Source organism: Cryptomeria japonica, chromosome 1, assembly GCF_030272615.1.
Source record: "Cryptomeria japonica chromosome 1, Sugi_1.0, whole genome shotgun sequence".
In the NCBI taxonomy this organism is placed as follows: Eukaryota; Viridiplantae; Streptophyta; class Pinopsida; order Cupressales; family Cupressaceae; genus Cryptomeria; species Cryptomeria japonica.
The window spans coordinates 667,470,501-667,485,032 of record NC_081405.1 but is presented as its reverse complement, the minus strand read 5'-3'; positions in this window follow the sequence as shown (position 1 = coordinate 667,485,032).

The following is a 14,532-nucleotide window of genomic DNA, read 5'->3' as shown; positions in this document are numbered from 1 at the left end:
ATTATTTGGTGTTGTTATAGGTCCTATTGTGTGCTAAGGGATCATATAGTGTCCTATGACCCCTTAGGACTCCATATGACATCTTATGTATCGTTACAAGTCATATGGTGTCCTAAGGACTCATATGGTGTTCTATGACCCCGTAGGACACATGCATGGATCCCTAGGATACCATATGAACCCTAAGAATACCATATGACCCTAGAGAGGGAGAGAGGGGTAGGAGAGCAAGGGAATGGGAGAGAGACACACCTAATAGAGGAGGAGAGTGAGATAGAGAGATAGATACTGAGAGGGAGAGACAAGAGATAAATGAGAGAAAGAGAGATGGAGAGAGAGAGGAGGGGAGACCGAGATAGACAAAACATAATATTGATGAATCAACACCTTGAGGTCAACATAATTTGTATTTTGATGATGTTTCAAAATCATTGTTGAGTTATTATAGATGTATCTTCTTCTTCATCAATAACATACAAAGGTAGCTCATTAAACAAAAAAAGCATTATCTCATCATATTGCTCAATATAACTAGGTGACTCATTAAACAAAATAATCAAAAACTTGTTATCAACACTTTTTCCTTGCTATTTAACCTATTGTTCTATATCATCATACATATCATTTTATTGCAATAAATTTAATTTTTCTATTTCCACATCATTTGCAGGTGTATTGACAAAAGATAACTTTGTTTCTACCTCAAAAAAGTCTCTCTTTTGTTCAACAAAATAGCTCTTTAGATATATAATAGGACCTCTTGGATAAAGGAAAATGATTCTAGGGCATGAAAGTTGATTTTCAAAAGGACTTTGATAAGATTTGGGGGTTCCTTGAGGTGGAGACATCTCTTTAAAGGGTTTCTCTTGGGGAATGATGACCTAGTTTTCTACATACATTTAACATCTTGCATGCGTTGAAAGCTTCTAAATCTTGGGATTTCAACTTTAGAAGAATCACTTGAAGGTTGAATCTCTAGTCTCTTCTTCTCTTTCCATCAACCTCTCTCTCTCTCTAAACCCTTCCCTTCCTCCACCCCTCTCTCTCACCTAGGATCTTTCTCTAGTCTCATACTCATTTTCTATCCCTTCCTCCCTCTCACTTAGTATCTATCTCTCTCTCTTAGGTTAGGCTTGGGAGGGAGAGAGAAGAGAGGATGGAGGGAGAGAGAGAAAGATAGGGCGAAATGCAGAGATACTTGAGAGAGAAAGAGAAAGGGAATGGGATAGAAAGAAAGAGTGTTAGAGGGAAAGAGAGAGACTTGAGAGAGAAAGGGAGAGAGGGAGAGAGGGACAGAATGTGAGAGAGAGACACTTGAGAGAGGGGTAGGAAAATAATGGGAAGGAGAGAGGGTGAAGGAAGAGAGAGGATTGGGGAGGGAGGGAGAGAGGGAAAGAATAGAGAGAATGGAAAGAATGGGAGAGAGAGAGAGAGAAAGGGAAAGGGAGGGATAGGGAGAGATGGAGAGAGAGAGAAAGGGAGATAATGAGAGAAAGAGAGCGATAACTAAGGGAGGGGGAGTGAGAGAGATAGAGATAGAGGGTGAGAGGGAGAAGGGGGTTGGGAGGGAGAGAGGTAAAAATAGTTAGAGGGAAAGAGATAGAGACCATATGGTATCCTAAGGGGTCATATGGTGTTCTACAACCCCTCAAGACACCATATAACTCCTTAGGACACCATATGATGTTGTTATTGGTTGTATTGTGTCCTAAGGGGTCATATGGTGTTCTATGATCCCTTAGTACACCATATAACCCCTTAGGTGCTGTTAGGGGTCATATTGTGTCGTAAGGGGTCAGATATTGTTTTATGACCCCTTAGGACACCAAATGGTATTGTTATGTGTCATATGGTGTCCTAAGGGGTCATATGGGGTCCTATAGGACACCATATGACCCCTTAGGACACCATGTGGTGTCGTTAGGGTCGTATGGTGTCCTAAAGGGTCATATGGTGTCCTATGACCACTCAGGACACCATATGACCCCTCAGGACTCCATATGGTGTCCTAAGAGGTCATATAGTGTTCTACAACCCTTTAGAACACCATATAACCCCTTAGGACACCATTTGGTGTCATTATATGGTGTCCTAAGGGGTCATATGGTGTTCTAAGACCTCTTAGGAGACCATATGGCCCTTTAGGACACCACATGGTGTTGTTATGGTTCATATGGTGTCTTAAGGGTTCATATGGTGTCCTATGAGCCCTTTGGACACCATATGACCCCTTATGTGTCATTAGGGTCATATGGTCTCCTATGACCCCTTAGGACACCATATGGCCCCTTAGGACTCCATATGGTGTCGTTATGATTTTATGGTGTCCTAAGAGGTCATATGGTGTTCTGTGATCCTTTAGGACACCATTTGGTGTTTTTATGGATCGTATGGTATACTAAGGGGTCATATGGTGTCCTAAGGTGTTATAGAACACCATATGAGCCCTTAAGACACCATTGGACCCATAACGGCACCATATGGACTCCTAAGGGGTTATATGGTGTCCTAAGGGATCATAGAACACCATATGACCCATAACAACACCTAAGGGGTCATATGGACTCCTAAGGGGACATAAGACACCATATGACCCCTTAGTATACCATACGATCCATAACAACACCAAATGGTGTCCTAAAGGATCATAGAACACCATATGACCTATTAGGAAACCATACAACTCATAACGACACCATATGGAGTCCTAAGGTGTCATAGGAGACCATATGACCCTAATGACACATAAGGGGTCATATGGTGTCCGAAGGGGTCATAGGACACCATATGAACCATAAAAACACCATGTGGTGTCTTAAGGGGTCATAAGGTCTCCTAAGAGGTCATAGAACACCATATGACCCCTTAGGACACCATATAATGACACCAAATGGTTTCCTAAGGGGTTCTATGGTGTCCTAAGGGGTCGTAGAACACCATATCACCTCTTAGGACACTATACAACCCATAACGACACCATATGGAGTCCTGAGGGGTCATATGGTGTCCTGAGGGGTCATAGGACACCATATGACCCTTTAGGATACCATACGACCCATAACGACACCACATGGTGTCCTAAGGGGTCATATGGTGTCCTAAGGGGTCATAGGACTCCATATGACCCTTGAGGACACCATATGACACATAACAACACCATTTGGTGTCCTAAGGGGTCATAAGACACTATCTAACCCCTTAGGACACAATATGACCCCTAACAATACCTAAGGGCTTATATAGTGTACTAAGGGATCATAGAACACCATATGACCCCTTAGGACACAATATGACCAATATAGACACCATATGGTGTCCTAAGGAGTCATATGGTATCCTCAGGGGTTGTAGAACACCATATGACCCCTTAGGATACCATATGGTCTCTATCTCTTTCCCTCTAACTCTTTTTACCTCTCTCCCTCCCAACCCCCTTCTCCCTCTCACCCTCTATCTCTATCTCTCTCACTCCCCCTCCCTTAGGTATCTCTCTTTCTCTCATTATCTCCCTCTCTCTCTCTCTCTCCATCTCTCCCTATCCCTCCCTTTCCCTTTCTCTATCTCTCTCTCCCTCTCTCTTAGGTGTCTCTCTCCCATTCTTTCCATTCTCTCCATTCTTTCCCTCTCTCCCTCCCTCCCCATCCATCTCTCTCTCCCCTCTCTCCCTCTCTCTTAGGTCTCTCTCTCTCTCTCTTTCTAGTGTCTCTCCCTACCCTTCTATCTTTGTTTTCTCAACTCTCTCTCTCTCTCTCTCTCTCTCTCTCTCTCTCTCTCTCTCTCTCTAGGGTCTCTCTCCCCCCTCTCTCTTAGGTGTCTCTCTTTCCTATTATTTTCATCTTTCCCTCTCTCCCTCCCCCATCCTCTCTCTTCCCTCACCCTCTCTCCTTCCCATTATTTCCCTCCCCCACTCTCAAGTGTCTCTCTCTCACATTCTTTCCCTCTCTCCCTCTCTCCCTTTCCCTCTAACACTCTTTCTTTCTCTCCTTCTCACCCTCTCTTTCCCTCTCTCCTTCCATCCTCTCTTCTCTCTCCCTCTCTCCCTCCCAAGCCTAACCTAAGAGAGAGACCTAAGAGAGACAGATAGATAATAAATGAGAGGGAGGAAGGGATGGAAAATGAGTATGAGACTAGAGAAAGATCCCAGGTGAGAGAGAGGGGTGGAGGAAGGGACGAGTTTAGAGAGAGAGAGAGAGGTTGATGGAAAGAGAAGAAGAGACTAGAGGTTCAACCTTCAAGTGAAGCCTATTCAACCTTCAAGTGATTCTTCTAAAGTTAAAATCCCAATATTTAGAAGCTTTCAACGCATGCAAGATGTTAAATGTATGTAGAAAACTAGGTCATCATTCCCCAAGAGAAACCCTTTAAATAGATGTCTCCACCTCAAGGAACCCCCAAATCTTATCAAAGTCCTTTTGCAAATCAACTTTCATGCCCTAGCATCATTTTCCTTTGTCCAAGAGGTCCTATTATATATCTAAAGAGCTATTTTGTTGAACAAAAGAGAGACATTTTTTAGGTAGAAACAAAGTTATCTTTTGTCAATACACTTGCAAATGATGTAGAAATAGAAAAATTAAATTTATTGTAATAAAATGATATGTATGATGATATAGAACAATAGGTTAAAGAGTGCAAGGAAAAAGTGTTGATAACAAGTTTTTGATTGTTTTGTTTAATGAGTTACCTAGTTATATTGAGCAATATGATGAGATAATGCTTGTTTTGTTTAATGAGCTACCTTTGTATGCTATTGATGAAGAAGAAGATACATCTATAATAACTCAATAATGATTTTGAAACATCATCAGAATACAAATTATGTTGACCTCAAGGTGTTGATTCATCAATATTATGTTTTGTCTATCTCGGTCTCCCCTCCTCTCTCTCTCCATCTCTCTTTCTCTCATTTATCTCTTGTCTCTCCCTCTCAGTATCTATCTCTCTATCTCACTCTCCTCCTCTATTAGGTGTGTCTCTCTCCCATTCCCTTGCTCTCCTACCCCTCTCTCCCTCTCTAGGGACATATGGTATTCTTAGGGTTCAGATGGTATCTTAGGGATCCATGCATGTGTCCTATGGGGTAATAGGACACCATATGACTTGTAACAATACATAAGATGTCATATGGAGTCCTAAGGGGTCATAGGTTGTCTCAATTTAAATATGTTAGTGCACTTCCCCTTCTTGGTGATTTTGGATCTTGGTGTCTCAATTTAACCATTGGAGGTCACCCTAATTGGTGCAAAGAGAGGGAGAGAGGGAGAGAGTGAGAAAGAGAGTTAATGAGAAAGGGAGAGAGGGAGGGGGAGGAGAGAGGGTGAGAATAAGAGAGAGATACACCTGAGAGAAGGGGAGAGTGAGATAGAGAGGATGAGAGGGAGAGACTTTAGAGATAAAGAATGGGAGAGAGAGAGAGAGAGACTTAAGTGAAAAAGAGAAAGGGAGGGGGGGAGGTAGGGAGAGAGTGGGAAAAAGATACACTTGACAGAGGAGGAGAGTGAGATAGAGAGATAGAGGCAGAGAGGGAGAGAGACTTAAGAGAGAGAGAGAGAGAGAGAGAGAGAGAGAGAGAGAGAGAGAGAGAGAGAGAGAGAGAGAGAGAGAAGATTCATGGAACATTGTTTAGGCAAATAGCGTGTTGATGGAAGATTCGACTAACATGGTGTGTTAGTCACTTTTGCTAATTTGCAGACCGCGTGGCCGCCATTTCCTTATGCCACCCGAAACAGCGAATTCAACTAACATGGCATGTTAGTAGATTTCGCTGATTCGTGGGCTGCATGGCCGCCATTTTCTTTTGCCCTACAAAACTTGTGCATTAGAGTAACATGGCGTGTTAGTCGCTTTCGCTGATTCGCAGACCGCGTGGCCTCCATTTCTTTTTCCTCGCGAAACAACGAATTCGACTAAATAGCATGTTAGTCGCTTTCACTGATTCATGGGTTGTGTGGCACAAACGAAGTGACTACTTTCTTTCTAATTATGGAGGGAATATTAATTTAGTTTGAAAGCTCCCATTTTGGCTTACGAGCGAGAGAAAAGAGTTTGGAAAAATCAAACTTTGAGCATGATTATGGATGATGGAAATGGTAACCGGTAATGGCGAAGCGGATGGGTAAGAGGGGCCCACACCAACCACTCTAAATGGTCAACGCTTCGAGTGCATTCATTAAGCCTTTCTGTCAACCAGAAAATGGCATCATGTCTCTAGATTAGCCTGATGGTGGGTCCCAGAACGTGACTCATCACATTATGGGAGGGCATGGGAGGGATGTATGTCAGTGGACTCTGGATGCATGTCGTTTGTACGACAGGTCACTTTTGGAGCCAGAATAGACGCATCCCTCCCATAGTCACATCTCCCATGTTGCATTATTGTACAATCAAAAATGATGTGACAAATGAAAGAAACAATAACTCCATGAAAATTAGAAAAAAATTGATAAAAACTATTTTTCTTTTGCAGGCATCTTAGCCAATACATAAGTTTTTCTTGAATTGTACGGTTGTGTTGATTGGATACTACAATATATAATTGAATTCCATCGGCTAATTTGAGGAAATTAGGATAAATAGATTTAAGATTGCAAATTTAGTTAATGTGTTAGAAATTTAATTTAATGAAAGTATTTAATAGATGTCTTCTTATTAATAGTCTTATGTATTTTATAGAATAAGGTATAACCCTTCCAAAACAATATTATACATCAAACTTGTAGTAATATCATGCCTCTATTAGACCATCTAATAAATAAAATACCTATCACAACGCAAACTAGATTACAAGACACCACTAAGAAAAAACAATAAAACTAATCATTAATAGTAGATTTCAAATATATCAAAATGATATAATATCGAATCATTTTGTCTTGTAATTATATAATATTTGGAATGCCTACAACAATGTACAATAGACTACAAGACACACTACTAAGGAAAAACAATAAAATTAATTATTCATAGTAGATTTAAAATCTATAAAATTTATTTAATATAATATTATTGTGTCTTGTAATTATAAAATATGTGCAATGCCTATAACAATGCAAAATAGAGTAAAAGACATAGCACAAAGAAAAAACAATAAATTAATTACTAATAATAGATTTCAAATCTATCAAAATTATATAATATCAAACCATTGTGTCTTATAATTATAAATATGCACAATGCATATAACAATGCAAAATAGATTACAAGACACACCACCAAAGAAAAAATAATTAATTATTAATAATAGTTTTCAAATCTATCAAAATATATAGAATCAAATAATTGTGACTTACAATATCTATAATAATATAAAATGAACTACAAGACATATCAATAATTTTCATATATACAATTTATATCATATCATTAATTTAATAAAACTAAATGTATATTTAAATTATATATTTAACTTCATTACAATGCATTCTTTTAAATATCATTTCATTATTAAACATTAATTAATAAGATCCTTTTGTCATCTATTAATATTTACTTTACTCTCTCTCTATAGACAAGCTCCACATCATCTACCCTGAAAAAAGCATTCAATTCATCCTATAGCAATTATTTTACTCAAACCATGACAAACCAAATAATTTGGAATAGTCTGTATTACTGTAACAAATAATTTTTAATGGTCTGTATTAGCTGTACCAAATAATTTCTTATGCCATGGGCAATTAGATATTGCATGTTTGAGTAATTTTAGAATCGTTTTTACAGAATATCTTTATATACAAACAAGTATAGTCGATGTTGAACATTTTAATTTCAAAAAAATATTGGAGTAGTTTTTATATATATATATAGAGAGAGAAATATTAGGTACACCTATCTTGTTAGTCAATTTCTGTTTCAATTTAAGTATGTACATATGTATGTTTATGCATCAAGAAGATATTTGAATAATTGTGGTTGAATAGTAAGATTGTTTAGTAGTTGTATTTTAAATAGAATAGATAAATTTAATAGAATTACTTTTAGAAGTTGATGAACATGAAAGAAATTAATTAAATTGTAGTGAAAATTATAAATCATATTTTTAATATATCAACGTAATATTAGAGGTAAACTGTACAAAGTGGTATAGATGGCTGAAAACAAATCTTTTGTAGAACAAAACGGAAGATAGAAAATGATAGTGCAAGATGGAATCCAAAAAAAATCTAAAATATTTCGGGGCTAGATTCAACTCCTACAATTTTTCCACACAAAAGTACTTAAAACCAATAATGGACAAGAAAACTATGATGTTCTTGTGGAAATCTTTGTTCATAAAATTAAATGTATTTTCCCACATAGAGCTTTTATGTTCACTTCAAGAATTTACAAATTCTTGTTAATCGTGGGAAACACTAAAATATTTAAGCATTCCATATTCAAGTTGTAGATCCTAAAATTAAATCCTTGGTATATTATAATATATGTGTCCAAGTACCACAAAAATATGAGCGCCTTTAAACAATTTTATGAGACATGGGAGATTTCATTTGAATTGTTAAAGGCATTTAATGTCACATATACCAAAACAAGCCCAAAAATATTCCTCAAACTTCAATCATATCCATGTTCCCATATACTATGTGGACATTATCAACAACCCCAAATAAGCTTACTTCACATACAATTCCACCACCAAATTGACTTTACACATCCTAAAACAAATCCAATTGTAAAAATGTATTTTCATAGATAAGATGATGAAATGAAGTAGAAAATCTATACAATCCCTCAATCCACCACTGTGTATAAAATGAAGCCACATATCTACTAGTTTTTATATGGCTTAAACCATTTCAATTCTATTTAGGATTCTTCAAGAATTCCAATAATTGTCATTACTAACAATTGAAAGAATAAAATATTGTGATTCAAATATTGTTTAAATTTCATCTTGATTTTAAAAGTTATTTCTGTAAGATAGTGGAAGTAGAATATGGACTATTTAAGAAAAAATGCCTTATATTTCTCCCTTAGGAACTCCACACTAATTTACTGGTTTTTTAAGATATGAGATGCCACTTGTTAGAACCATCTATTTGAATAACCACTAATGTTTCCTTATACAAGCTTGGATTAGTGATGTCTTGTCTATCTAAAAGAAAAGTCAAATTTGCCTCAATGAAACTCTACTTGCACACGATGCTCTATAATGAATAATAATTTTATATGGACAAGAGAAAATTGTCCTTGTTATTTGGACTATGGCCTTGACATCATGTTCTTTAAGAATATGAGGATCTCTTTCCTTCCAATTAATGACTATCCTTCAATAGATTATTGTCTCTTTCTTTTGTTCAACCTCTATCACTGCTACCACTTGTGCCTTATGAAATTCCTCTACATGCATAGGGCTTTATAACTCTAAAGTGATAATAGAATGTCATTGCTTGTGCACCCTTCAAGCTATCCTTATTTAATTGATGGTTTTGTCCTTACATCCATCATTTTGTCTTAGTCGTTGATTGCCACTATTGGTGACTATATTAATGATTGTTGCCCCAAAATAGTATGATTATATCTAAACTTTGTCTATCATAAAAAAATTACACCTATTTCATTTGCATCACCAACTATAATTTACTATGCCCAAGTAAATATAGCATTCTCATTGTCATGTATTGTGAAGTGTACTTGTACCTACAAACATAAAACACTCAATAAATCATTACAAGCATGGTTAATAGATTTAAATCAAACAAAGCTAAAACCATAACTAAGCAATCTATCACCTCCTAGTAAATGCGAGTATGAATTTTGCTCTCGGATCTTTTTATGCAAAGTCCAGTGACTTGGCTACACTTAGATGGAGGATTTGAATGATTAAGATGCATGATCTACCAAGAATAGCATGATTAAGCTATATGAGTTCATGATTCATCTAGCATGATTAAGCTAAGATTTAAGCTAAAATTGAGCATGATAACATTGCTAAAAATGATAAACTATAAGCTAGATTCCTATAATAACAATGCATAAGATGAATCAAATTTGGTACCCTTTGTGCTCCAAAATGGGGTCTATTTATAGGATTTTCAAGGCTAGGGGTGAGGTGGTAGGAATCAATGGTCAAGATTGATCTGAAGATATCAATGGTTAAATTGGCAGGGGTTGGCAAAGGGGGTTGGATTAAAGGGAACATCTATCATCTCTATGGTGACAAGTGTCAAGAGGCTTCTAGAAGAGGTTGGATGGAAGGGAACACTTAGTGACAAGTGTCACAAAGCTTTTAGAAGATGCTAGATGAAAGGGGACATGGGGGTAGGTAGAATGTGTTAGGTGGTTAAAGTTAGGAGAATTTGAATTTAGAAATTCATTTAATAGGAAAAGGTTAATTAATTTCAACAACTCATGATTGATTTGTTTTAATTAATTATAGGATTAGAAGAATGATTTTGATGGGGAATAATTAATTAATTTGAATTAATTAATCAAAGGGGATTATTGAGATGAACCTATTTAATAAATCCTTAGATTTATTAATAAGTAGATGAAAAGGGGATTTAATCAAATTGTTGATGAATTCAATTAAATTGGGGAGAGAGATTAATTGAGTAATTGCTTATTCAATTAATTATCTTCACACCATTTTTAGGTGTATACATTTTCCCCCTCTTTGAAGCGAGGTGTGATGACGCATTGATTCAAAGAATAATCTTATTTTGATGATGATATTGGTTTGATAGGATGCCCCATCTCTTGATTGCTAAATTCCGGTATGATGATGCCCCCTCGGGAGATCAATTGAGATAATTGATCTTTGGAGTTTTTGCGAGATTAATATCACGATAGATTCGATTTGATTTCTGCAATTGTGTTTGATGAAAATGCGAGTTCTTTGATTAGCTTGATTGATTAGATCGATAAGATTGAAAAATCTTGATTGATTAGATTCAGTTTGGTTTCAGGAAGGATTCATCCTGTATAGAACATGAATGATCACAACGTCTAGTTTCAGGAAGGATTCATCCTGTATAAGACAAAGATGATCAAAGCATCTGGTTTCAGGAAGGATTCATCCTGAATAAGACATGATCATAATGTCTAGTTTCAGGAAGGATACATCCTCTATAAGACATGATAAAATCGATTAAGTTTGATTGATTGATTTGATTTGATAAGGTTGATTAGATAAAGAACTAAAAGTTTATTGATAGCAAGTTGCAGAAATTTTTTGATATGTTGATGTTAATTTTGTTGAGAAAGATAGCATAAGATTTTCACTGGGTCAGGAAGGATTCATCCTGAATAAGACATGATCATAATGTCTGGTTTCAGGAAGGATACATCCTCTATAAGACATGATAAAATTGATTAAGTTTGATTGATTGATTTGATTTAATAAGGTTGATTAGATAAAGAACAAAAAGTTTATTGATAGCAAGTTGCAAATTTTTTTTGATATGTTGATGTTAATTTTGTTGAGAAAGATAGCATAAGATTTTCGCTGGGTCGACAATATCTGAAAATATATGAGTCATTCGTTTGATTGTGTATACACTTATGATGATACTTTAATGATTCCTGTGATAGATTTAACCTTGGATAAAAGGAGCTTGTGGGATCCCATGCAAGAATGAAATGCAAGCTAAAATGAAAATGAAAATGCAATGGAATGCAAACCTATGACCGGACCAGTCACTGGATTATTGCATTTTTGTCATCATTGAGCTTTTGAAATGTGGGAAGTGAGTGCAAACATCGATGGTATAATTAAACCATGATGACCTAAGCACTTCTTTCCTGGATTTTGATATAGCAAGTTAGCACAAGCATCAAGGTATAATTGAATTGAGATGACCTGAGTGTTGCTTGCATAAAACATGCAGTATTAATCATTTCAATATGCAAATTGGAAATGTCTTCAATGATATTCCAATGATCATGTCTCAAGACAAATTTGCACATATTTATGGTTAATTTTCAGACAACAGACAAGAAAATATCATGTTCCTTCCTTGTTCCTCTAGTCAATGACATCCTGGAGTTACTCAGAAATCATGATAGCGAAAAGCAATGTAGAAAAGTTGAACAATCATATTACAATCATTATCCTAAAGATATTATCCACTGAAAAGTGTGATGTGCTTAGATTGACTTCATGATAGCTTGATAATTGGTAGTTTGATCTTGTGTTCAATGTTGGATGTGTCTTAGTTTCTGCTTGATAGGAGTTGTCTAACTGTTGTTCTACCTATTTGATTAAGCTCAAAATAATCAAAAGTTTGCCCCCAGCTAGGTGTAGGATTTTGCCCCAAGTCTAGAAACAAAGTTGTTATGATATATCCAATGATCCAAACCTAGGATGCTTGTGTATATACAAAGGCTTGTTTATGATCAGCGTTGATGGAAAATGAATGAATGCATGTAGAAAGATGCATGAACTAATAGATGGAAGAGCTAGCGGATAGATAGCGCCTGTTTGCCAGGTTTTCACCATCTGTTTTTATTGCACTTTTTCTAATATTTTATTTTTCTGATTTTTCATTGTTTTTGATTTTTCTGCTTTATCACTATTTTTGATTTTTCTATTTTTTCACTATTTTTTATTTTCTACTTTTTCAGACATAAAACTTTTTCAGATGCATGCTATTGATAGGTTCCTCAAGCTGATCTTTGTCTTGTGTTGATAGTTGATATGCTCCTGATCCAAATACTGTTGTGACCACAAATGGACCTAACCAGTTTGGTTCAAATTTTCATTTCTTTTCTCGATCTTCCTGATTGCGTGGATTTTCTTTTAGCACTAGTTCTCCAACTTGAAATACTCTTGGTTTAACCTTGTGATTATAGCTCTAACACATTCTTTGTTGATATACCTTTAAATGATCAAAGGCATTTTTCTTCTTTCATTGATCAGTTGTAACTCTTGCAGTCTAGATACTCTTTGTTCTTCATCTGGAATAAGGCCTTTTAAGGATACATGTAGAGAAGGTATCTCTACTTCGATTGCCAATATGGCTTCTAATCCATATACAAGAGAGAAAGGTGTGGCACCTGTTGGTGTGCGGATACTGGTACGGTAGACCCAGAGAGCAGGGTTCAGTTGAACATGCCAATCTTTTCCAGCATCGTTCACTATCTTTTTGAGAATTTTCAGAATATTTTTGTTAGATGCTTCTGCCTTCCCATTTCCCTATGGATAATATGGTGTGGAGAGTCTATGTTGGATTTTGAGCTTTTCACAGAGCTCTTGTACATCTTTATTCTTGAATGTTTGCGCATTATCAGTGATAATGGTCATGGGTATTCCATAGTGACAGATGATGTAATTCAAGATAAATACATCAATTTGTTTTCCTATGATGTTTGTCAGAGGTACTACCTCAATCCATTTTGTAAAGTATTTTGTAGCTACAAGGATAAATTTGTGTCCATTAGATGAAGAAGGATTTATCTTTCCTACCATATCAAGACCCCATTGGCAGAAAGGCCAAGATGTTGCTGAAGCATGAAGTTCTTGTACTAGTGCATGAATCAAGTTCCCATGGATCTGACATTGTTTGCATGTTCTAGCTATCTAAAAGTAATCTTGTTCCATAGTCGGCCAATAATAGCCCAAACATATGAGTTTTTTCAAAAGGGTAAGACTACTTGAATGAGTGCCACAAATGTCGTTATGGACTTCATGTAAGGCCTTCTCAGATTCTTCTTGTTCGAGACATCTTAAGAGAGTACCATCTAGACATCATTTATACAGGGTATCCACGATGAGAGTAAAATGGGGGGATTGGCAAATAAAGTTTCTCTTTTGGTTTTTGGATAAGTCAGGAGGTAGGGTGTTATCTTTTAGGTATGTGTAAGTTTGGCCATAGTGAGAGAAATTGTGCCCAACAAGATGATAGATAGTTTAGGAATCCAAATAATTATGAGCAAGGTAAAACAATTCTTCCACCCGTAATTCATAACGCTGTTGATTTTCTTGTGTCTGAAGGAGAGAAGCAAGTGTAGCCATGGCATCTACTGCTTTGTTGTCATTTCTTGGAATCTGCTGAAAAGTTATTTCTACAAAGTATTTCTTGATATCATCAACCATATTTTTATAAGGCATCAATTTTTTGTCCTTTGTTTGATAGTCATCATTGATTTGATTGATGATGAGATGAGAGTCTCCAAAGACTTGAAGTTGTGTAATGTTCCATTCTATAGCCATTTTGATACCTATAATCAAAGCTTCATATTCTACTGTATTGTTGGTGCATGGAAAGCTTAATTTGTATGCTTTGGGGATTGTATGACCTTGTGGCATGATTAATAGAATACCTGCTCCTGATCCATGTTGTGTATATGAGCCATCAAAGTATAATTGCCATGTTTTTGCGGTGACTATTAGGATATCAGCATTGGGAAACTCAATGTGTAGAGGATGATCATCTTAAAGTGGTGTCTATGCTAGTTGATCTGCAATGACTTGTCCTTTGATATCTTTTCTATCAACATACTCAATATCAAACTCGCTTAGAATCATGATCCATTTTGCTAGTCTTCCTATCAATGTGGCCTTGTTGAGAAAATACTTCAGAGGATCGATTTTAT